Source organism: Lithobates pipiens, unplaced genomic scaffold (genome assembly GCF_037356315.1).
Source record: "Lithobates pipiens isolate NorthernLeopardFrog02 unplaced genomic scaffold, aLitPip1_a1.2 Scaffold_23, whole genome shotgun sequence".
NCBI classification, from domain to species: Eukaryota; Metazoa; Chordata; class Amphibia; order Anura; family Ranidae; genus Lithobates; species Lithobates pipiens.
This window is the reverse complement of record NW_027507785.1, coordinates 120,722,415-120,746,491: the sequence shown is the minus strand read 5'-3', so window position 1 is coordinate 120,746,491 and position 24,077 is coordinate 120,722,415. Positions and strand designations below refer to the sequence as shown.

The following is a 24,077-nucleotide window of genomic DNA, read 5'->3' as shown; positions in this document are numbered from 1 at the left end:
TCGAGTCCTGATGTCAGTGGTCCTGAGTCCTGACGTCAGCGGGGGAATTCTCAGCCCCGTCCGCCTCTCTTCCGATATGATAGCTATAGTCAGCAGGCGGGACTGAGAATTCCCCGCTGATGTCAGGACTCAAGAGAGACATTAGAGGAGAGCGGAGAGAGGCGAGGCGGGACGGGACAGGCCAGGCCGAGCTGTCACATGATCGGGATGTATTGTGCTACTGTGAACTTTGGTATGAAGTGACATTTATTTTTTTTAAACACATACAGCAGGGCACATAATTCATTGTAACTTTCTGTAAAGAAAGTCATTTTAACAGTAAGTACTGTTTGTATTCTTACACCTCACGGTCCATGCTGACAGGTCCCTGGGCTTCCCTTTGCACATTCCACTGTTAAATCCTAGTGTGCTGGAAGGTGCAAACAGGAATGCCAAGGAACTGTCAGCACCAGTGGCAGCCCGTGCATTGTCGGGGGGGGGGGGGGGGGGGGTTAGTGAAGTGATAGCTGCATTTAATGGACACAGGTGGCTGTGTTTGATGGGGGAAGTTCAGTATTTTTCAGTTTGGTTGCACCCCCCCCCCCCCCCCCTCCAATAAAATTCTGAGCCACTGGTCAGCACAGAGACAGTACAGGGAACTTCACAGGACCGTTTGTCAGTTGTGGATTGTAATCCCTCCCGACTTCCCAGCAGCAGTGTGTGTGAATGTCTGTACCCTGTAGTACACCAGATTAGTGCACTTTAAGGGAGTGAGGTTATTTAAATGTTTTATTACTTTATTATTATTATTTATTTAAATTCACAGAGGAGTTCTAGTCAATTTGTTTATTAAAAGTCAGCAGCTACAAAAAAATTAAAAAAAAAAAAGAAAGAAAAAGAAGAAAAAGAAAAAGAAAAAGAAAAAGAAGAAAAAGAAGAAAAAGAAAAAGGAAGAAAAAGGAAGAAGAAGGAAGAAGAAGGAAGAAGAAGGAAGAAGAAGGAAGAAGAAGGAAGAAGAAGAAGAAGCGTATCTTTTAACTTTTAATAAAAAGACACTCATCTGTCCCACAATTCAGTGACGTGGCCACCCAAACCCTCCATTCTCTCCCCTTCACAGCTGGGTGCGCTTGTCTCACTGTGCTGTCCTGCATAGTGGGCGCTCGTCAGCAATTGTGATGCATCGCGGAATCGAATTGTTGACCAGATAATTGCAAATCGAATTGCGAGACCAGCACCGCTAAGGTGCGCCCAAAAGGAATCACAAGTGTTCAAATGAGCTCCTTACCAGCTGCTCTGGTCCCACAAGAAGATCATTAGACGTTTTGCTACATAGCAGCCATATACACCACAATTTTAAATGCAAAGGTTCCACAATCTCCTAAGCCAAGGCCTCAGAGGAAGTTAACGTACAGAGGAAAATTCACATTGTGTAGTAGTTAAAATTATAAAATGACACTTACAATTTTTTTTTTTTTTTTAATAAATTTTATTCAGAGAAAAAGAAATAAGGACATACAAAAGGCATACAAAAAAGGCACAATCAGCGATAAGGAGAAAATATATAAATATCCAGGGCTTGCCCTGGGGGCAGAGGGAAACCGTGGTACACCAAAGAGTTTAGCGAACAGTAATACTATCATAGTATAGAACAGTAGGGACCAACCGGATGAATCGGGGACTGTTTTGAACCCTAAATAGAGCAGGTATTAATACCGGCTCCCTAGCGGAGCAAATGCCTAGATTACATTATATAGATCCAAATAAGTAGGAGGGAGGGGAGGGGAAGGTAGGGAAGGACAAGTGAAGGGGGGGGGGGGGGAGAGAAGGCAGATTAGGAACAAGGATAATATCGTAAGGAAGGGTTCATATGCAGTGATCACAAAGATGAAACCTGGGAAGCAGACAAGGACCATAACAGCCTAGGCATTTAAGTAGATCCTGGCTTACAATTTTTAAAGGAATTACACTGCATGTGTCACAAACAACCAGCAGGTCCAAGTGGTCAGGCCGACTTGGGGAACAACATCACATGATTAAACCCCCCCCCCCCAAACGCATTTCTCTGTAACCACAATACACAATTTATATGGACTTTATTTGCACAGATATATTAACTCAGGATGTGTTCATATGTTTAATGCAGTTTTATTATGTCTCTTATGTGATTAACTTATACCTAGCACAAGGATTGCAAACTTTTAATTATTGTTGGGTTGTATGTTGTTGGAACACATCCTACTTGGATTGGAGATTTAGATGCTGCTATGCATTTGATTTAATTGAGTTTTAATGTATTTGTTTTATTTCACTAAGGTTTGCATTTTTTATTTTATTTTTTTGCAAGCGCATGAATATTATCTTGGGTTTAGTATAGTGTTTCTCAACTCCAGTTATCAAGGCGCCCCAACAGGTCACGTTTCCAGCCTTTCCATTATTTTGCACATGTGATTTGATCAGTTTCTCTGCCTTAGTAATTACAGAGTTAATTATTTCCCAGCTATCTGTGGCTATAGGGATGAGGATACTAGCTGCTGCAAACACCCAGTTGGTCAACTAAAACCAACACAATAAAATGTTTATATATATATATATATATATATATATATATATATATATATATATTTATATTTCGGGGGTGTATATCCAAGTTAGACCCAAAAAAATTAAACAAAAAAATAATAATAGACACGACCTAAAGAGTAAAACTACATAATTTATTAGCTATAATAAAACAGAATACAAGTAGGCATCCTAAATGTCCCCAACCCCCTATAAATAGACCAAGAGGAAGTCCCGACAAGACAGGGGCTGACTCCCAAAAAATAAAAAAAGGTCCATCTCCTCCCAGAGAAAAAAAAACCCCACTAAAAGCAGATGATCAAAAAGAAACCCCCCTGTCCATAATGGAGATAAAGACACACAGTCCCTAGATCCCTCCCTCCCCAAAAACAAAACACTCCCAAAACAGCACCTGTTATTAACCCAATATCACCTAAGACGAGAACTAAGGTGAAAACTTTCCTGAAGGGGACAGTATGGTAGAATTGGTCATATACATACCAATTTCTTTCAGCTGATTGCTTATCTGGTTGATCCTGATTTGTGTTTAGTGCAGTGTCAGTCCATCAGACATGTTCAGCTGGTAATCCAAGGACTAGTGTTTAACCACTTACAGACAGGACCATTTTGCTGGGCAAAGACCAGACCACTTTTTGCAATTTGGCACTGCGTCGTTTAACTGACAATTGCGCGGTCATGCAACGTGGCTCCCAAACAAAATTGACGTCCTTTTTTTCCCACAAATAGAGCTTTCTTTTGTTGGTATTTAATCACCTCTGCGGTTTTTATTTTTTGCGCTATAAACAAAAATAGAGCGACAATTTTGAAAAAAAAAAAGCATTATTTTTTACTTTTTTAATAAATATCCCCAAAAATATATAAAAAAACTTTTTCCCTCAGTTTAGGCCGATACGTATTCTTCTACATATTTCAGGAAAAAATAAATAAAAATTGCAATAAGCGAATATTGGTTTGCGCAAAAGTTATAGCGTTTACAAACTAGGGGATAGTTTTATTAATTTTTTTTTTTTTTTTACTAGTAATGGTGGCGATCAGCGATTTTTATTGTGACTGCGACATTATGGTGGACACATCGGACATTTTTGGGACCAGTCATTTATACCGCAATCACTGCTATATAAATGCAGTGATTCCTGTGTAAATGACACTGGCAGGGAAGGGGTTAACCAGTGGGTGGCAGTGTAGGGGTTAAGTGTTCCTAGGGCTGTTACTAACTGTTGGGGTCTGGGCTTTCATTTAGTGAACACTGATCTCTGCTCCAATCACATGGAGCAGAGATCAGCGTCACTAGTTGCTAGGCAGAATGGACAAATGCTGTTTACAACGGTATTTCTTCATTCGGCTGCCCCGTGAGACGATCACGGGTATGCCCGTGGCGATCAAGTCCGCGGGACCCGCGACCAGACTCACGGGGGTCCCGACCAGCAGGGGAGCGCGCCGCTGTTTAAAGGGACGTACAGGTACGCCCATTTGCCTGCCTGTGCCATTCTGCCGACCTACATCGGCGTGCGCTGGTCGGGAACTGGTTAATCCAGGTCTATTGCCATAGTGTCCATCAATAGTAGATGGATGTCCATATATAGGTTGTATGAGCTGGTCGTTACCAACTTATCATCTAGAAACAGCTTGAAGTCCTCAAATCCATATAAAAAGTATTAAATTTGGATCGGTGAATAGTAGGGGTGTTCACCCAGCTTGAAAAGCTTACATTTCGACACAAGGGGCGGAACTTCGTCAGATTTTTTTTTTTCTCTGGGGAGGAGACCTTTTTTGGGAGTCAGCCCCTGTCTTGTTGGGACTTCCAAAAGGGGGTTGGGGACATTTAGGATGCCTATTTGTATTCTGCTTTATTATAGCTAATAAATTATGTAGTTTTACTCTTTAGGGTGTGCCTATTATTTTTTTGTTTTCATTTTTTGGGTTAAAATTCTAATCAGACAATAGTGTAAAACAACCTAGATACATTCTAATATATAAAGTGAAAGTGATGAAAGTGACAAAAGTGACATAATCTTCAGACGGAGTAGATAAAGTGCACGCAATTAAAATTGTCCAAAGTTAGCACTCTGTGTGCGGAGAATGTAAACAGTGACTCAGTGGTTGATTTCTTCCGTGCAATTGTACCTTTGTGTGATTTAGCCCCTTACCTTACCGCTGTAAGGTAACAGCATGAAATATTAAAATGGCATCCAACGAAATCCAGACTCTTGTCGTAGATAATTGGAGGTTTCCTATCTGTGCAGCTCAGCAATGCGTGGAAACAAAGGGGAGGTTTCCAGGTCCAGTGCCGATGTATAAAAGGAAAGAAAGGGGGATCCAGACCGTGAAGTATGTTGAAACTTGAATTTATTAAATTAAGATAACAACCCATTTGGTACTCACATTGAAACAAAACACACAGCACCGCGAGCGGCAGCTCGCAACCCGACGTCACTTCCGATGCCTATCTGTTCTAGGGCTGCAACTAACGATTATTTTCATAATCGATTAGTTGGCCGATTATTGTTTTTCGATTAATCGGTTACTAACCTTTAAAAAAAAAAAAAAAAAAAAGTAATTTTGCTGCGATTTGCATTTTTACATTTTTTTGGCCAATTTGTTGTTGGGCAGATTAAAAAAAAAATAAAATAAAAAAATAAATAAACACAAATTGTGTTATTTCATGCTTTTCTGCAGCTTCTCCGTTGAAGTATATTGAACCAACAAAACAAAACAAAAAAAAAAAAAAAAAAAAAAGTCCTTGTCTTTTCCAAATACGCAGCAGCTGAAAAAATCTTGGATGTGAACATGTCCCATAGGAAACCATGTAAATTAACTGTGTTTCTGCAAAAAAGCACCAACACACAGAAGTATGACCCAGGCCTAACATAATGGGGTTAAAAAAATAAAATAATTAAAACTGTAAGGGGTTAATTTTTTTTACTATGGGACAGCGAAAGTAATATTTACAGTACAGATTTGCTCTTTTTGTACCATAAAGGGCTAATTTTAGTTTTAGTTTATCTTTAACCCCATTATCTTAGTGGCCGATTAATCGATTATGAAAATTGTAATCGATTATTTTCATAATCGATTCGTTGTCGATTAATCGATTAGTTGTTTCGGCCCTAATCTGTTCCAACACGTAATGTCACGGTCACGCAACCTCATCAGGGAATGAATGGGATGAAGGGATAGATTTTTATTCTGTCAGTAATTACCACAGACGTTTTATCTGAGGGAAATCCTGAAAACATGACCTGTTAAGGCGCCTTAAGGACTGGAGTTGAGAAACACTGGTTTCATAATACAGCTGTTTCAGGCTAGCCATGTACAACTGGCTGCTCTAACCTGGTAGAATTGGCTGCTGCTCTAAATTATGCTTCAAACCATAATCTGTTTATATCTTATCAAAAGGATAGTAAGAAAGTGCATAATCAAAAAGTGAGATATCAGGTCAGGGAGGTATCTTCCAGCATCTTAAAATGTTACAAAGGTCGACTGCAAGGCTGGAAAATAATAAATAACCAATTCGTTTAGCACGGTACTGTAAGAGATTTGCATTTAAACGGGTTGTCTGAAAAGGTTTTTTACTGCAACACCTTGTGACCAACCTACCAAACACCCAGTGGCTTGGGGCAGGTAAAAGACATCTCCCTCTCCCCGAAAAATGCCTGTAATCTGCCCCAAAGAAGCTCATTTTCTTTTTTGAGCTTAAGGCGTTTTTCAGGCATTTTGCTTCAGGTGACAAAACGCTCAGATATGAACAGGTGCCATTGAAATTAATGGGATTTTGCTTGTTGGGAGTTTTTCAGGCATCTTATGAGCTGAAAACGCTTAGGTGTGAATGCAGCCTTAATGTTCCTATATTCGTTTTACTAGTCTCTCTAGTAGAGAAACGGCTATCAGCTAAGGACACTAGCAAAAAACAGAATCCTACCTGGTAGAAGAGGTTATAAAAAGGTATAAAGCTTTGGGTGGGTTTGCCAGTGTCCAATCATCCAAACACACGGCATTTAACCAATCTCTTAGGAAGCCCTGCATCCTGTATTGTAGGTTAATGAAATAGTATTTGTGAAAGCAAGATCACAACTCCTGATGTATATACAGTGCCTTGCAAAGGTATTCACCCCCCTTGACATTTTTCGTGTTTTGTTGCCTCACAACCTGCAATTAAGATGGATTGTTTGAGGATTTGCATATTTTAATTTACACAACATGCCTACAACTTTGAAGATTTTTTTTTTTTTATTGTGAAGCAAATAGGACAAAACAACATAAAAAGTCAATGTGCATAACTATTCACCTAAAGTCAATACTTTGTAGAGCCACCATTTGTGGCTATCACAGCTCCAAGTTGATTTGGATCTATGAGCTTTCCACATCTTACCGCTGAGCTTTTTGCCTATTCCTCCTTGCAAAACTGCTCCAGATCCTATAAATTGGATGGTTTGCGCTTGTGAACAGCAATCTAAGTCTTACCAGAGATTTTCTATTGGATTGAGGTCTGGGCTTTGACTAGGCTATTCCAACACATTTACATGTTCCCCCTTAAACCACTCAAGTGTTGCTTTAACTGTGTGTTTGGGATAATTGTCCTGCTGGAAGGTGAACCTCCATCCTAGTCTCAAATCACACACAGCGCGAAGAATATCCCTGTATTTAGCACCATCCATCTTTCCCTCAACTCTGACCAGATTCCAATTCTCAACTGCTGAAAAACAGCCCCACAGCATGATGCTGCCACCACCATGTTTCACTGTGGGGATGGTGTTCTTTGGGTGATGTGATGTGTTGGGTTTGCGCCAGACATAGCGTTTTTCTTTGATGGCCAAAAAGTAAAATTTTAGTCTCATCAGACCAGAGCACCTTCCTCCATACATTTTGGAAATCTCCCACATGCCACATGTCTTGTTTAGGTGTTGCAGCCTCTGGGGCCTTTCAAAAAAAGGTGTGTATATGTAATGACAGATCATGTGAGACTTGGATTGCACACAGGTGGACATCATTTCACCAATTATGTGACTTCTGAAGGTAACTGGTTGCACCAGAGCTTTGTATGGCATCACCTCATAACAAAGGGGGTGCATATGTATATATTTTTCAAATTTTACTTCACCATCTTAGACCATTGTGTTGTGACCCATCACATATAATTCAGGTTAAAAAAACATTGAACTAAAGTCTGTAACGTAACAAAATAGGTAAAAAGCCTGGGGAGGCGGGGGGGTGAACACTTTTGCAAAGCACTGTACTCAAGTCACTGCTTCTATATGACAAGTAGCAAGCATTTTCAAAAGCCAGGGTCTGTAATGGCACCGTACACTTTACTCTCATAGCATAGATTTCCAAGGAAAAGAGCACTACAGTGGTTTTTGTTTAACCGCTTCCCGACCGCCTCACGCAGATATACTGCAGCAGAAGGGCACGTACAGGCAGAATAATGTACCTGTACGCTGCCCTTTAAGAGGCGTCTTGCGGGCGTGTGCACCCCGGGAGCTCCATGACCGTGGGTCCTGCGGACTCGATGTCCGTGGGGATACCCGCGATCATCTCGTGGCGAGGAAGAACGGGAGATGCTAATGTAAACAAGCATCTATCTCCCCATCCTGCCTAATCACACTGTCACTGATCACAGCTCCCTGTAATTGGGAGTGGTGATCAGTGTAGTGTCACACACAGCCCCTCCCCCCACAGTAAGAATCACAACCTAGGACACACTTAACCCCTACAGCGCCACCTAGTGTTTAACCCCTTCACTGCCAGTCACATTTACACAGTAATCAATGCATTTTTGTATAAATGTGAATGGTCCCATAATCGTGCCATAATGTCGCAGTCACAATAAAATATATATATTTTTTTTTATATTTTTTGTGGATATAAGTAAAAAATTATGCGTTTTTTTCAAAAGTTACGCAATTTTTTTTTGTTTATAGCACAAAAAAGAAAAACTGCAGAGGTGATCAAATACCACCAAAAGAAAGCTCTATTTGTGAGAAGAAAAAAAAAAAGAAGGATGTCAATTTTGTTTGGTAGCCAATTGTCAATTAAAGCGATGCAGTGCTAAATCGCAAAAAGTGCTCTGGTCAGGAAGGGGGTAAATTCTTCCGGGACCTAAGTGGTTAATTTCATATTTTTTTTATTTTGCATGGTTTACAACAGGGGTCGTCAACCTTTTAAAACAAAGGACCAGTTTACAGTTCTTCAAACTTTAGGGGGGCTGCACTGTGGCCAGTGGGAGAAGAAAATGTCCTGCTGTCAGTGGAGGCATAGCGCCCCATCATTGCGGTCAAGGGGAGGCATAGCGCCCCATCGTTGGCATTAGTGTCAGAAACTATGTCAGCAACAATGGGGGGGGGGGGATAATGCCCCATGGGCTGGATAAAAGCGAGCAAAGGGCCGCATTTTGGAGATCACTGGTTTAGAAACTTTGAAATATTTGTATAAAATACTTATTTTACAAATAAACAGAAGTTACATAACACTTTCAGGCACCGTACACACCTGCACAACATGATGCTTAACTTTTTTTTCACACAACTGATACCCACGTTTGGGGTGCCATTTGGAATTAATGCCAATGCAAGTGTAATGCGCGTTTCCACACATGCAGAAATGTGCCATTCTGCGTGCATTCCTGGCATGCGATTGGAACCTCACATGTTTTTGTTTACAAAGCATTGTGGGTTTTATAAAACAAACTGCCACTGTGTTAATCCAGTGGTTAAGGTGCAAATCAGACTGCTCATGGACTGCCCCCTTGACGCAAGCATTTTTTTTTTTTTTTTTTTTATTAAACAGAGCCTCACATACATGAAATATGATATAAATGAGCAGGTGATGTGCAGCCTGCAACCTCTGCAGTCCATAAGAATATGCAGGCAGGAACACTATCAATATTCAGTATTACATCATAAATTAGTGACATAATAGCTTTGCTTTCCTGGACAACTCCCAGGACCCACTGAGGTGCACCATCCCAGATAACAACATGGGTGTTCCTTTGCTTAAAATGCTACAGCCAAAAGGTGTACACTGATCTGTAGCATGTAGTCGACAAGCTAAGGAGCTGCGGTGGCATGGGCACACTCAAAATTCCTCTGAGTGGTTTCCAAGAAAATAAATAAATAAATAGACCATAGTAGAAAAATACTTTCAAAAACAGAGAAGAGGGCGTTTCCAGAGAAGGGGGCATATAAGAGATTGCAACAATCCCTGCCTTGGTATCAGGCTTCTACTACTGTGCTAGGGGAAGGGGTCTTCCTCCGACTCTTTTAGGTCTATTTTTAGTACAGAAGTTACTTGAAATTAAAATATTTCACAGAGGCCACACACTGCACAGGAGTGCAACCTGCTGGCTGCAAATGGTAAAATTTAAACATTCCATAGTTATATAATAAAAAGTAAAAATTTGCTGTTTTGTTAGTAGTAAAAAAATGAAACAAAAGCATTAACACATTCCTTTGATAGGTTTAAAAAAATAAATAAAAGGCAACTCACTTCTCTGCAGTAAGTGTAACTAAAAACCCAGTTCTGACATCTGATTCCACCTGCCAGCCGAGGTTAAGACTGGAGCTGAAACTAGTTAAACCAGACCAAGGCTTGCTACATAAAGCATAAAAAGGGAAGTACAGTAGATCTCAAGTTTCCACATGTTTGCTGAATAGCAACCTTCACAAGAAGTGGGCAGGAAGTTTTGCACTCTCAGAGTCTGAAGATTTAGAAACTGAGCTTTCCCAACATAGAGCAGCCCAGGGTAAACAGTAGTGACCGAGGAGGAAGCTACTAATCACACGCCAACGTACACACCAATCTGAAAAAAATAGCACACAAATAAAAGCCTGTACAGTACTCTTCACACACCCATCGAAAATCTTCAAAAGTTGAAACACATGTAAGAGTGATTTGTCTCGTGACTTTACAAGTTGCAGCACGTTTTGTTCAAGGAAATTTTACTAAACCAACATAAATCTAAACTTCTGCATTTCTAATATGTGCAACAGAGATGAGGGGAGGACAGGCAGAATTACTTAACTGCAGGCTTGGCCAAAAAAAGACAAAAAAAGGGAAGTATTCCCGGAATGAAGCCAGAGGGGTCAGAAAACTGAGAAAGAAAAGCGTTAAAAGCGAGTCACTCCTGTTATAAGAAAAGGCTGTACCTACCCAAAGAAGCAAATACATTTTGTGTCACTGTGTAAACAATCAACGTGTGTCAGACACACAAACAATATTTCATTATTAATGCCATGTAACTATAGCACATACTTTCCACTGCTAAATGTAGCTGGAAAACACAGATACAAAAAGACTGGTTTTTGTTCACAGACAGGAGGCTGTGAGCTGAGATTAGACCTGCAAGGGCAATGGCATCTGTTATTTTTCCTACAGTATAAGAACATTTATCCTGTTCCCCTAAATACTCTCCCTGCCCATTAGGATAATAGTTCTTTGATGTAGGAAAGTGGTGGGAAACAAACAGCCCCCTATTCTGAGGCCTGGCCTTTTCATCCCCAGGAACGGAAAGAATTCATTTGCACGCTGCTCATCCCCATCCTATACTCTTTCCCTATCTAAACAGACAAACCACAGAGCTCCACCAGCAATCTGCATGTGGAGTCCACACACACAGCACAGAGTTTGACTTGTAAGCACCAGGGTATGAAAGTAGTTGTGTTTCCCCATAGCAATCATTTTATAGAGTTTCTCCACACAAGAAAGTTTTATTAAAAGAGATCCTTCCAGCTCAAAAAACGACAGGTAAAGCACAGAAGAGCCAAGTATTGTAAAGCCCAAAGCCATGTTTTTTTGTTTTGTTTTTTATGGCCAAGCTGACCCAAACAATTTCCTTTACTAGCTGCTGAAGCCGCTGTCAGCGATGTACACGCTGTTTGCACCTAAGTTAGACCCCTTTCACACGGGCAGATAGAATTCAGATTTTAGTTGCGGACAGATGAAGTTATCTACTGCAGCTAAACGCACACAATGCTTTCCTATGGCCCCATTCACACACACACACACACACACACACACACACACACACACACACACTACGTTTAGCAACTGTTTAGTTACTTGCGGTTTGGTGCAGATAGAAAAAATTTGACTGAATCCAAGAACAATTTATTGCATGTAATCGCAGTGCACTAATTCGCCTGCAGATGGCAGAGGCAACAAGGAAAGAAAAACAGGAAGCACATCAGAAATGGCAAGAATGTTCCAACGCAGCTAAACGCAGTCACATGTAAATGCACATAAACGCAGCTAATTGCAATGTACAACTGCAAGTGAACACTGTTCCAGGACTCTTTGAATTTCAAAATAACAAAAACATGCTTTTAACAGGGGCAGAACAGACGTCCGTGTGTTACAGCATACACTGCCACATTCCAGGCTCACCTGCCTTCTGCCTATCAATTATTCTGCATGTGCTTCCTTGCTCTTTAGCCAACGCATGTATTTGCAAATGTGTGCAAACGAATCCCCTGTTTTTAACGCATACTGTTAGACTGAATAAATGGGTTGGTTGCAGGCTGGTCAGTAAGTTGAGCTGGGAATTTCTTTTGTTAGGTTTTGCATGCCTTGCCCTTTTATGTGCTCCTTGCTGCAAAGACCAGTTATAGGTGAGGGCAGGGGCCATTTGTTTGTAGCACCATGTTCCAGCAGCGTTACGGGGACTCCCCTTCTGCTGCCAGGAGGCAGGAAGCCTTGTATATTTTCACTGAATTTAAGGCTTCCTCTGAGGTGGAGATGCTGGCAGACGACATCAAAATCTCCAACTTCATCAATGAAAAAAAAAAATATTAAATTGCCGGGATTAAAGACCAAAATTTCCTGACTCAATGGCAATTCATGCACATATTACTTTACAGCATACAACATGCAGACAGTTTAAATAAAGAAATATTGGGAGAACAGAGTATGGAAATGTTTACGTTCTTTTAGGATGTGGCCTTCACATTTTTAATGCCATTTCAGATTTGTATTACTGTACTTCATTAAATGTATAGATGTTTAGATAAGCCACTAGAGGGAGATTCATTTCTTTGTGAACACTTACCCTCCTTGGATAGTGGTTGCAGAGGAAAAAAAAAAAAAAAAAGCCACATGGAGTTAGACCTGACAATCAATTTAAAGGGGTTGTAAACCCTCAGGGTTTTTCACCTTAATGCATTAAAAGGTAAAAAACCTCCCGTCATGCAGCTGCCCCCCAGAGCCCCCCTTTTTATTACTCTGTGTGAGGAGGGAGAGCGGCGCTGAGAGATGATCTCATATGTTTACATATGAGATCATCTCCCATTGAACACGCCGATCGCGATGTAAGCGGCCGCTGTGATTGGCCGTTTACAGCGATCTGTGTTTTCCTGTCCCCGGGGGACACGGCGAACACAGAACTTCCGCGATGCTGGCGGGGGGCTTATCGGATACCTTTAAGAAGGGGGCCCCCGGATACCGGCCCCCCACCCTATGTGAATGAGTATGGGGTACAATGTACCCCTACCCATTCACCTGTGAAATAAAGTACAAAAAAAAACACAACACAGGGAAAAAATATTTTATTGCACAGCTCCGGGGGGTCTTCCGTCTTCGGGGGTCTTCTCGCCGGACTCCTCCGCTATCTGTGTGTAGCTCTTTTACTAGCGGAGGAGTCCGGCTTTCTTCCTCCCCGCCGCCGGCCTCTTCTCCCGACTTCGGGGGTCTTGTCCCCCTCTTCGGTTCTTCTGCCGGGCCACCGCGCCTTCTTGTAGCTCTTTTACAGGCGGTGGCCCGGTCTTCTGTCGCCGCTGCCTTCCGTTCTTCTGCCGGGCCACCGCGCCTTCTTGTAGCTCTTTTACAGGCGGTGGCCCGGTCTTCTGTCGCCGCTGTCGTCGCCGCCGCCTTCCGTTCTTGTTCTTCTTCTTGTTGTTCTTCTTCTTCTCCTGGAGATGTTGACTCGACGAGCTCTCCGGCCGGAATGCCAGGGACACGCTCCGCTGCCACTTATATAGTGACAATGGGGCGGTGTCACATGGTATATGTCACATGGGTTGGTCACATGGTGACCCCGCCCCCTTACGATGTCATAGTCCCCATGTGACATCAACCCATGTGACCAACCCATGTGACATATACCATGTGACACCGCCCCATTGTCACTATATAAGTGGCAGCGGAGCGTGTCCCTGGCATTCCGGCCGGAGAGCTCGCCGAGTCAACATCTCCAGGAGAAGAAGAAGAAGAACAAGAAGAAGAACAAGAACGGAAGGCGGCGGCGGCGACGACAGCGGCGACAGAAGACCGGGCCACCGCCTGTAAAAGAGCTACAAGAAGGCGCGGTGGCCCGGCAGAAGAACCGAAGGCGGCGACAGAAGAACGGAAGGCAGCGGCGACAGAAGACCGGGCCACCGCCTGTAAAAGAGCTACAAGAAGGCGCGGTGGCCCGGCAGAAGAACCGAAGAGGGGGACAAGACCCCCGAAGTCGGGAGAAGAGGCCGGCGGCGGGGAGGAAGAAAGCCGGACTCCTCCGCTAGTAAAAGAGCTACACACAGATAGCGGAGGAGTCCGGCGAGAAGACCCCCGAAGACGGAAGACCCCCCGGAGCTGTGCAATAAAATATTTTTTCCCTGTGTTGTGTTTTTTTTGTACTTTATTTCACAGGTGAATGGGTAGGGGTACATTGTACCCCATACTCATTCACATAGGGTGGGGGGCCGGTATCCGGGGGCCCCCTTCTTAAAGGGGCTCCCGGATTCCGATAAGCCCCCCGCCCGCAGACCCCGACAACCAACGGCCAGGGTTGTCGGGAAGAGGCCCTTGTCCTCATCAACATGGGGACAAGGTGCTTTGGGGTGGGGGGGCCGCGCGGCCCCCCCTTCCCCAAGGCACCCCCCCATGTTGAGGGCACGCGGCCTGGTACGGCTCAGGAGGGGGGGCGCGCTCGCTCGCCCCCCTTTCCTGGCCGGCCGGGTAGCGTGCTCGGACAAGGGTCTGGTGTGGACTTTGGGGGAACCCCCACGCCAATTTTTTTCGGCGTTGGGGTTCCCCTTTAAGCCCATTCCAGGCGGCGGAGCCCGCGACGTCTCCTTCGCGGGCCCCGCCTACCTGTACACGCGCTCGAAATGGGCGGACTTTCCGAGCGGGAACAGTCCGCTCATTTCGAAAGTACAGCGGACAGGCCCACACACGGGCGGACTGTTCGCTCAAACACAGTTTCAGCGGACAGTTTTTCGGAATTTCCGAAAGACTTTGTCCGTCCAACTGTCCGCTGAAACTGTCCGCTGAAAGCCCACACACGGGCGGACTGTCCGCCCAAACACTGTTCAGCGGACAAGGTTGGGCTAACAGGCCGCCCGTGTGTACGCGGCCTAAGTCAAAGTCCAGACCTAAATCTAATTGAAAATCTGTGGCAGGACTTGAAAATTCAAAGTTATAGAGTGTGGTGTTGCGCTCCTTGTATAGAGTTAAATGTAATCCTATTATCAACTAGTGATACTAGATAGAAAGACCTATATTACAGGCAAAATGGTGCAAATAAAATATCGTATGCCAAAAAAAGGATTGCATAAATACATTAAAACAGGACATAAATATTCATCATTAAAGTATTCACTATTAAAATATCAAAAGTGCAGAGAATCTTAAAAATACGTATGGAATATACATCAAATATGTGCAAAATATACAAAAAATAGATCAGCGAGTGAGTGATCTGTGATAATAGTGCGAAATAAATAAATAATTCATACAGTGCTTTTTAAGAAGAGATCAATAAACAAGGTAGAAATGTAAAAATATAAATTATATATATATATATATATATATATATATATATAAATATATAATAAAAAAATATAAAAATCAATAAAGTCTTAGTGCAAATTGTTGGACGTTTATTTCTTGGTCCAAAGTGCAACAGGTAGTGGAATTGTGAAAGTGTTTCACATGGACACTTTGTGCTGCTATCTTAATATTCGGTGGTGCTGTGCCTTTAAGTGATGTGCTAGAGGTCTTCAGTGTCTGTGACACCTGTGGCTAAAATGAATGGTTACCTTACTGCTGTTAGGCCGCGTACACACGCGCGGACTGTTCGCCCAACCTTGTTCGGCAAACAGTTTGTCAAACAGTCCGCTCAAAATTTGCATGAGCGGACTTGCCCACACACGAGCGGACTGTTTGACGAACAAGGTTGGGCAAACAGTTCGCTCAACTTTTGAAATGAACGGACTCGCCCACGTAAGGAGGAGGCAAATCCGCCCATTTCGAGCGCGTGTACAGGTAGGCGGGGCCCGCGAAGGAGACGTCGCGGGCTCCGCCGCCTGGAATGGGCTTAAAGGGGAACCCCAACGCCGAAAAAAATCGGCGTGGGGGTTCCCCCAAAGTCCACACCAGACCCTTGTCCGAGCACGCTACCCGGCCGGCCAGGAAAGGGGGGCGAGCGAGCGCGCCCCCCCTCCTGAGCCGTACCAGGCCGCGTGCCCTCAACATGGGGGGTGCCTTGGGGAAGGGGGGGCCGCGCGGCCCCCCCACCCCAAAGCACCTTGTCCCCATGTTGATGAGGACAAGGGCCTCTTCCCGACAACCCTGGCCGTTGGTTGTCGGGGTCTGCGGGCGGGGGGCTTATCGGAATCCGGGAGCCCCCTTTAAGAAGGGGGCCCCCGGATACCGGCCCCCCACCCTATGTGAATGAGTATGGGGTACAATGTACCCCTACCCATTCACCTGTGAAATAAAGTACAAATAAAAACACAACACAGGGGGAAAAAATATTTTATTGCACAGCCGGGGGTCTTCCGTCTTCGGGGGTCTTCTCGCCGGACTCCTCCGCTATGTGTGTGTAGCTCTTTTGCCAGCGGAGGAGTCCGGCTTTCTTCCTCCCCGCCGCCGGCCTCTTCTCCTGACTTCGGGGGTCTTGTCCCCCTCTTCGGTTCTTCTGCCGGGCCACCGCGCCTGGTCCGGTGGCCCGGTCTTCTGTCGCCGTCTTCCGTTCTTCTGTCGCCGCCTTCGGTTCTTCTGCCGGGCCACCGCGCCTTCTTGTAGCTCTTTTACAGGCGGTGGCCCGGTCTTCTGTCGCCGTCGCCGCCTTCCGTTCGTGTTCTTCTTCTTGTTCTTCTTGTTCTTCTCCAGGCGATGTTGACACGTCGCTCCCTCCGGCCGGAATGCCAGAGCCGCCCTGCGCTGTGACTTATATAGTGACAATGGGGCGGGGTCACATGGTATATGTCACATGGGTTGATGTCACATGGTGACCCCGCCCCCTTACGATGTCATAGTCCCCATGTGACATCAACCCATGTGACCAACCCATGTGACATATACCATGTGACCCCGCCCCATTGTCACTATATAAGTGACCGCACAGCGCGTCCCCGGCATTCCGGCCGGAGAGCTCGTCGAGTCAACATCTCCAGGAGAAGAACAAGAAGAAGAACACGAACGGAAGGCGGCGACGGCGACAGAAGACCGGGCCACCGCCTGTAAAAGAGCTACAAGAAGGCGCGGTGGCCCGGCAGAAGAACCGAAGGCGGCGACAGAAGAACGGAAGACGGCGACAGAAGACCGGGCCACCGGACCAGGCGCGGTGGCCCGGCAGAAGAACCGAAGAGGGGGACAAGACCCCCGAAGTCGGGAGAAGAGGCCGGCGGCGGGGAGGAAGAAAGCCGGACTCCTCCGCTGGCAAAAGAGCTACACACACATAGCGGAGGAGTCCGGCGAGAAGACCCCCGAAGACGGAAGACCCCCGGCTGTGCAATAAAATATTTTTTCCCCCTGTGTTGTGTTTTTATTTGTACTTTATTTCACAGGTGAATGGGTAGGGGTACATTGTACCCCATACTCATTCACATAGGGTGGGGGGCCGGTATCCGGGGGCCCCCTTCTTAAAGGGGGCTCCCGGATTCCGATAAGCCCCCCGCCCGCAGACCCCGACAACCAACGGCCAGGGTTGTCGGGAAGAGGCCCTTGTCCTCATCAACATGGGGACAAGGTGCTTTGGGGTGGGGGGGCCGCGCGGCCCCCCCCTTCCCCAAGGCACCCCCCATGTTGAGGGCACGCGGCCTGGTACGGCTCAGGAGGGGGGGCGCGCTCGCTCGCCCCCCTTTCCTGGCCGGCCGGGTAGCGTGCTCGGACAAGGTTCTGGTGTGGACTTGGGGGGAACCCCCACGCCGATTTTTTTCGGCGTTGGGGTTCCCCTTTAAGCCCATTCCAGGCGGCGGAGCCCGCGACGTCTCCTTCGCGGGCCCCGCCTACCTGTACACGCGCTCGAAATGGGCGGACTTTCCGAGCGGGAACAGTCCGCTCATTTCGAAAGTACAGCGGACAAGCCCACACACGGGCGGACTGTTCGCTCAAACACAGTTTCAGCGGACAGTTTTTCGGAATTTCCGAAAGACATTGTCCGTCCAACTGTCCGCTGAAACTGTCCGCTGAAAGCCCACACACGAGCGGACTGTCCGCCCAAACACTGTTCAGCGGACAAGGTTGGGCGAACAGTCCGCCCGTGTGTACGCGGCCTAAGGTATACAGCATGTAGTGGAATTTTAAAGGAATGGATCCCTCCGGATAGGCCCTTTTCCTAGGAGTTCCTATGGGATGAAGCCAGGAGGACGGGGGGGGGGGGGGGGGGGGGGAGAAAGTCCTTTCTTTGCCTTTCCGCTTTCCACGTCAGTAGCTTGGCTCACTCAGGCAGGTACTCAGTGTGTTTAGAAAGAAGATAAAAGAGCCTACCATAGTGCAGTATGTTGCAAACAGCAGTGACGTTTATTTAGGTAAAACAGATAAAAAACTCACATTTTATGGTATCAATAGTGTATTGTAAAAACGAGCGCCGTGCTCGTACCTATCCGTCTGTTCCGGTGTCTCTATTGCCTCTGGTATCCTAGGCGTTACGTCACACCACGTGACTTCGACTGGGATCCAGTAGGAAAAGGGCCTATCCGGAGGGATCCATTCCTTTAAAATTCCACTACATGCTGTATACCTTACAGCAGTAAGGTAACCATTCATTTTAGCCACAGGTGTCACAGACACTGAAGACCTCTAGCACATCACTTAAAGGCACAGCACCACCGAATATTAAGATAGCAGCACAAAGTGTCCATGTGAAACACTTTCACAATTCCACTACCTGTTGCACTTTGGACCAAGAAATAAACGTCCAACAATTTGCACTAAGAATTTATTGATTTTTATATTATATATATATATATATATATATATATATATATATATATATATATATATATATATATATTTTTTTTTTTCTCCGATTCTTTATATTTTTACATTTCTACCTTGTTTATTGATCTCTTCTTAAAAAGCACTGTATGAATTATTTATTTATTTCGCACTATTATCACAGATCACTCACTCGCTGATCTATTTTTTGTATATTTTGCACATATTTGATGTATATTCCATACGTATTTTTAAGATTCTCTGCACTTTTGATATTTTAATAGTGAATACTTTAATGATGAATATTTATGTCCTGTTTTAATGTATTTATGCAATCCTTTTTTTGGCATACGATATTTTATTTGCACCATTTTGCCTGTAATATAGGTCTTTCTATCTAGTATCACTAGTTGATAATAGGATTACATTTAACTCTATACAAGGAGCGCAACACCACACTCTATAACTTTGTTTATTCACACATTTGGACACGAGTTTGGTCCCTACGGTGTACGCAGCACCTTTTTCTATATATTTATATTTTTTTAATATACTGACATCTATTTCCGTGTAAGCGCAGGAGTACCCACTTTACACAGGACTTGAAAATTACTGTTCACAGACGCTCTCCATCAATCTGACAGCTCTTGAGCTATTTTGCAAAGAAGAATGGGCAAAATTTTCACTCTCTGGATGTGCAAAGCTGGTAGAAACATCCACAAAAAGACTTGCAGCTGTATTTGCAGTGAAAGGTCGTTCTACAAAGTATTAACTCAGGGCGGCTGAATACAAATGCACCCCACACTATTCGCATACTTGTAAAAATAAAAATAAATAAATAAATAAATAAATAAAATAAAAACAAACACAACATTTGTCATTTTACTTCCACTTTACAATTATGTGCCCCTTCGTGCTGGTCTATCACATAATATCCTAATAAAATACATTTACGTTTTTAGTTTGAAACATAAAGTGTGAAAAGTTCAAAGGTTATGAATACTTTTTCAAGGAACTGTATGAGAGATCTCAGGAGCCTGGAATGTAATGATGCGTAACATCTGCCACTTACATGGGAGACAAAAAATGCTTAAATTATCTGACTCCTTGAATCTTCATCTTTACCTACTGCATGCCTGTTCCAGGTCAGTTGACAATGTAGTGAAGCTAGATAGAGCCTAGCAACTAGTATTTCTACAATGTCTGCACTGGTTGCACCTGGATGGAGCATTTGGTTTTCTCCGATTTTGAATTTCCTTTGAAGGGCCAGTCCACCTAAAACCAATGTAGCAGATGCCGTAGTGTTAAACCTTCCAGTTGCATCTCATATTTCTTAGGGATTATGATAGAGAGATGCCTTCTACAGTTCCCTGTACTGAATACTCATTGTGGCTGTTGAAAGGATGTCCTGCGACAAAATATTCTATATTATGGAGAAAACAGCAAAGCATATAGAAAAACACAAAATAAGAGTAGGAACTAGGGCTGCAACTAACGATTAATTTGTCTGTCGACTAATCTATCGATTATTTTTTCGATTAGTCAACGACTATCCGATTATTTTTTTTATTTTTATTTTTTAATGAATCTAGTGTTATTTTTTTTTTGATTAGCTAATTAATCCTTTGGATAACCTTGAGAGTATTGTATTGTATTGCAGAGTATTGGCGGGCAGAGTATTGGCGGGCAGAGTATTGGCGGGCAGAGTATTGGCGGGCAGAGTATTGGTGGGCAGAGTATTGGCGGGCAGAGTATTGGCGGGCAGAGTATTGTATGGGCTGGCAGAGTATTGCATTGGCGGGCAGAGTATTGTATTGCAGAGTATTGCATTGGCTGGCAGAGTATTGTATTGCAGAGTATTGCATTGGCTGGCAGAGTAATGTATTGGCTGGCAGAGTATCGGGCTGCAGAGTATTGCATTGGCTGGCAGAGTATCGGGCTGCAGAGTATTGCATTGGCTGGCAGAGTATCGGGCTGCAGAGTATTGCATTGGCTGGCAGAGTATCGGGCTGGCAGAGTATTGGCAGGGTATGGAGGGATGGCTGCTTCCATCCGACCTCTCCCCTCCACTGTACAGATCAGTACAGAGAGGGGAGAGAGAAACCGGCGTCATGTCATGACGCTGGTCTGTTTACAAGTGATCACTCCATCGGAGCGATCACATTGTGAACGCCTGGGTGTAGAAAGATGGCCGCCGCTTCGGAGCTAGGCCGAAGCCGCGGCCTCTCCTAAGGCCGAGACCGCGGAGCGGTCCACGGATCACGGCATGTGCGCTCAGATCACGGATCGGTGGCGATCCGTTGCACCCCTAGGGACGGCGGCATGGAGGGGGGAGAAGAGAGGGGGACGGCGGCACGGAGGGGGAGAAGAGAGGGGGACGGCGGCACGGAGGGGGAGAAGAGAGGGGGACGGCGGCACGGAGGGGGAGAAGAGAGGGGGCGGCGGCACGGAGGGCAGCAGTACGGAGGGCAGCAGTAGATACTAAGCACTGCCACCACTGTGATGCATCGAGGCCCTGCACGCACGTCGACGTATTTTCTTAGTCAACGTAGTCGATTACTTCGACGCGTCGTGGCAGCTCTAGTAGGAACATCTTTAAATTGAAAAGAAAATGCCAGGAACAGAGCCTAACCCCAGAAAAAGTTAGATCTCGTGGCTAGAGAAACATTCTAAATTCCAAATGACATATTTTGTCCTATTCAGTTTAAACCATTTCATTTGATTACGCGGCCTGTTCTGAAATACAGTTTACCGTAAAATGGCATAGCCCCCGGCTAGATTATGCAAAATTCTCAAAAACTATGCTCACTTCTTTCTTTACTGCTCCAGTAACTAACCGTAGGAGCTAGAATAACAAGTTTGTAACTGCTTGCAGACGCCCACTGTACATATACTGCGGCAGCACGGCCGCTCTGTGCCAGATCACGTACCTAGTACATATTTCATCACTTTCCGGGTAGGGGGGCGCGCTGTGCTGTTATTTGATGCAGCACAAGACAATCAACAGGTGCCGGATAATAGATGTTCGCGGACACTGGCAGTGTTCATTTTGGCAGACAATATCAATTTACTTTTAGTTTTCGGATTAAAATAACGTTTTAGTCCCATTTTAGTCTTCTGCAATTGTTTTAGTCGTATTAAGTCGACTAAAACTCATTTTAGTCGTCTGAAATCGAATGGGTATAATTGAATTAACATAACATTTCTCTACCATTTCCAAACTCATTATATACTGCTGGAGTGAAAAATCTCATGTTATTATTTAACCACTTTCAGACCGGACCAATTTGCTGGTCAAAGACCAGACCACTTTTTGCGATTCGGCACCGCGTCGCTTTAACTGACAATTGCGCGGTCGTGCGACGTGGCTCCCAAACAAAAAATTGATGTCCTTTTTTTCCCACAAATAGAGCTTTCTTTTGGTGGTATTTGATCACCCCTGTGGTTTTTATTTTTTGCGCTATAAACAAAAATAGAGCGACAATTTTGAAAAAAAACGCATTATTTTTTACTTTTTGTTATAATAAATATCCCCCAAAAATATATAAAAAAACTTTTTTCCCTCAGTTTAGGCCGATACATATTCTTCTACATATTTTTGGTAAAAAAAAAAAAAAAAAAAAAAAAATCGCAACAAGCGATTATTGATTGGTTTGCGCAAAAGTTATAGAGTTTACAAAATAGGGATAGTTTTATAGCATTTTTATTAATAATTTTTTATTCTTTTTTTTTTTACTAGTAATGGCGGCGATCAGCGATTTTTATTGTGACTGCGACATTGTGGGGGACCCATCGGACATTTTTGACACTTTTTGGGACCATTGTCATTTATACAGTAATCACTGCTATATAAAATGCAGCGATTCCTGTGTAAATGGCACTGGCAGTGAAGGGGTTAACCAGTGGGTGGCAGTGTAGGGGTTAAGTGTTCCTAGGGGTGTGTTACTAACTGTGGGGGGGTTTGGCTTTCATTTAGTGAACACTGATCTCTGCTCCAATCACATGGAGCAGAGATCAGCATCACTAGTTGCTAGGCAGAATGGAGAAATGTTGTTTACAATGGCACTTCTCCATTCGGCCGATCCGTGAGACGATCGCGGGGATGCCCGCGGCGATCGAGTCCGCGGGTCCCGCGACCGGACTCACGGGGGTCCTGACCACCGGTGGCGCACTCCCGATGGCAGGGCGGCAAATTTAAAGGGACGTACATGTACGCCCATTTGCCTGCCCGTGCCATTCTGTCGACGTACATCGTCTTGCGCTGGCAAGTGGTTAAGGTATTGAGGAATGAAGATGCACTAAAGACCAGCGTTAATCTTTTGACTAAAATGCCATTTTAATTTTAATGCCATTTTAGTCATCTCAATTGTTTTAGTCCCATTTTAGTCGACTAAAATAGTATTCATTTACTCTACTAAAATGTTTTAGTCGACTAAATTAAGACTGATCACCAGGCAGAGATACAGAACAAAGCTCTGACTATGTAAACAAGGCAGAGGTCCATTCTGACAGGAAGAAAATTATGGATTTTATTCCATGCAAAGAGGGCTGTACCTCTTCAGATCACCCCACAGATTTTCAATCAGATTCAGGTTTGGGCCATTCCAAAAAAACTTTAATATTCTGCTGGTTAAGCTATTCCTTTGTTGATTTGGATGTATGCTTTGGGTCGTAATGCTGAAAGATTAAGTTCCTCTTCAAGCTCAGCTTTCCAGCAGAAACCTGAAGGTTTTGTGCCAATATTGACTGGTATTGGGAACTGTTCATAATCCTTGACTAAGGTCCCCATTCCAGCTGATAAAAAAACAGACCCAAAGCATGATGCTGCCACCACCATGTTTTCCAGTGGGTATGGTGTTCTTTCAGTGATGTGCAGTGTTGTTTTTGAGCCCAACATATCTTTTGTAATCCTGGCCAAAAAGTTCAACCTTGGTTTCATCAGCCAAGAACACATTTACCCACATGCTTTTGCAAAATGTAGCTAGGCTTGGATATTTTTTGTCTTGCCACTCTACCCTATAGGCCAGACAAATGAAGAATATGGGAGATTGTGGTCGCATGTACCACACAGCCAGTACTTATCACATATCCCTGCAGCTCCTTTGATGTTGCTGTAGGCCTCTTTGCAGCCTCCCTGACCAGTTTACTTCTCATCAATTTTGGACGGACTTCCAGTTCTTGGTAATATCACTGTGTTCCATGGTATATCTAATGTCTCGGCAATTCTTGTGTACCCTTCCCCTGACTGATACCTTTTAACAATGATAGCCCTGTGATGCTTTGGAAGCTCTCTGCGGACCATGGCTTTTGCTGTAGGATGTAACTAAGAAAATGTCAGGAAAGACCTACTAAAACAGCTGAACTTTATTTTAGGTTAATTAGAGTTT

General features: G+C 44.3%; 1 protein-coding gene across 4 annotated transcripts in view; it reads right to left on the bottom strand.

Annotated features, from left to right (window-relative positions):
• The window catches only part of PRKCD (protein kinase C delta), a 217,586-nt gene that overhangs the window by 171,501 nt on the left and 22,008 nt on the right, over window positions 1-24,077 (bottom strand). Inside the window, exon 1 of one of the 4 annotated variants that reach the window (XM_077452276.1) lies at window positions 10,042-10,146. The exons of the other annotated variants lie outside the window; for them this stretch is intronic. The gene's annotated coding sequence lies outside the window, so the exon portion shown is untranslated. Of the gene's footprint in view, window positions 1-10,041; window positions 10,147-24,077 lie in introns of those variants that run through there. 4 annotated transcript variants of the gene reach the window in all.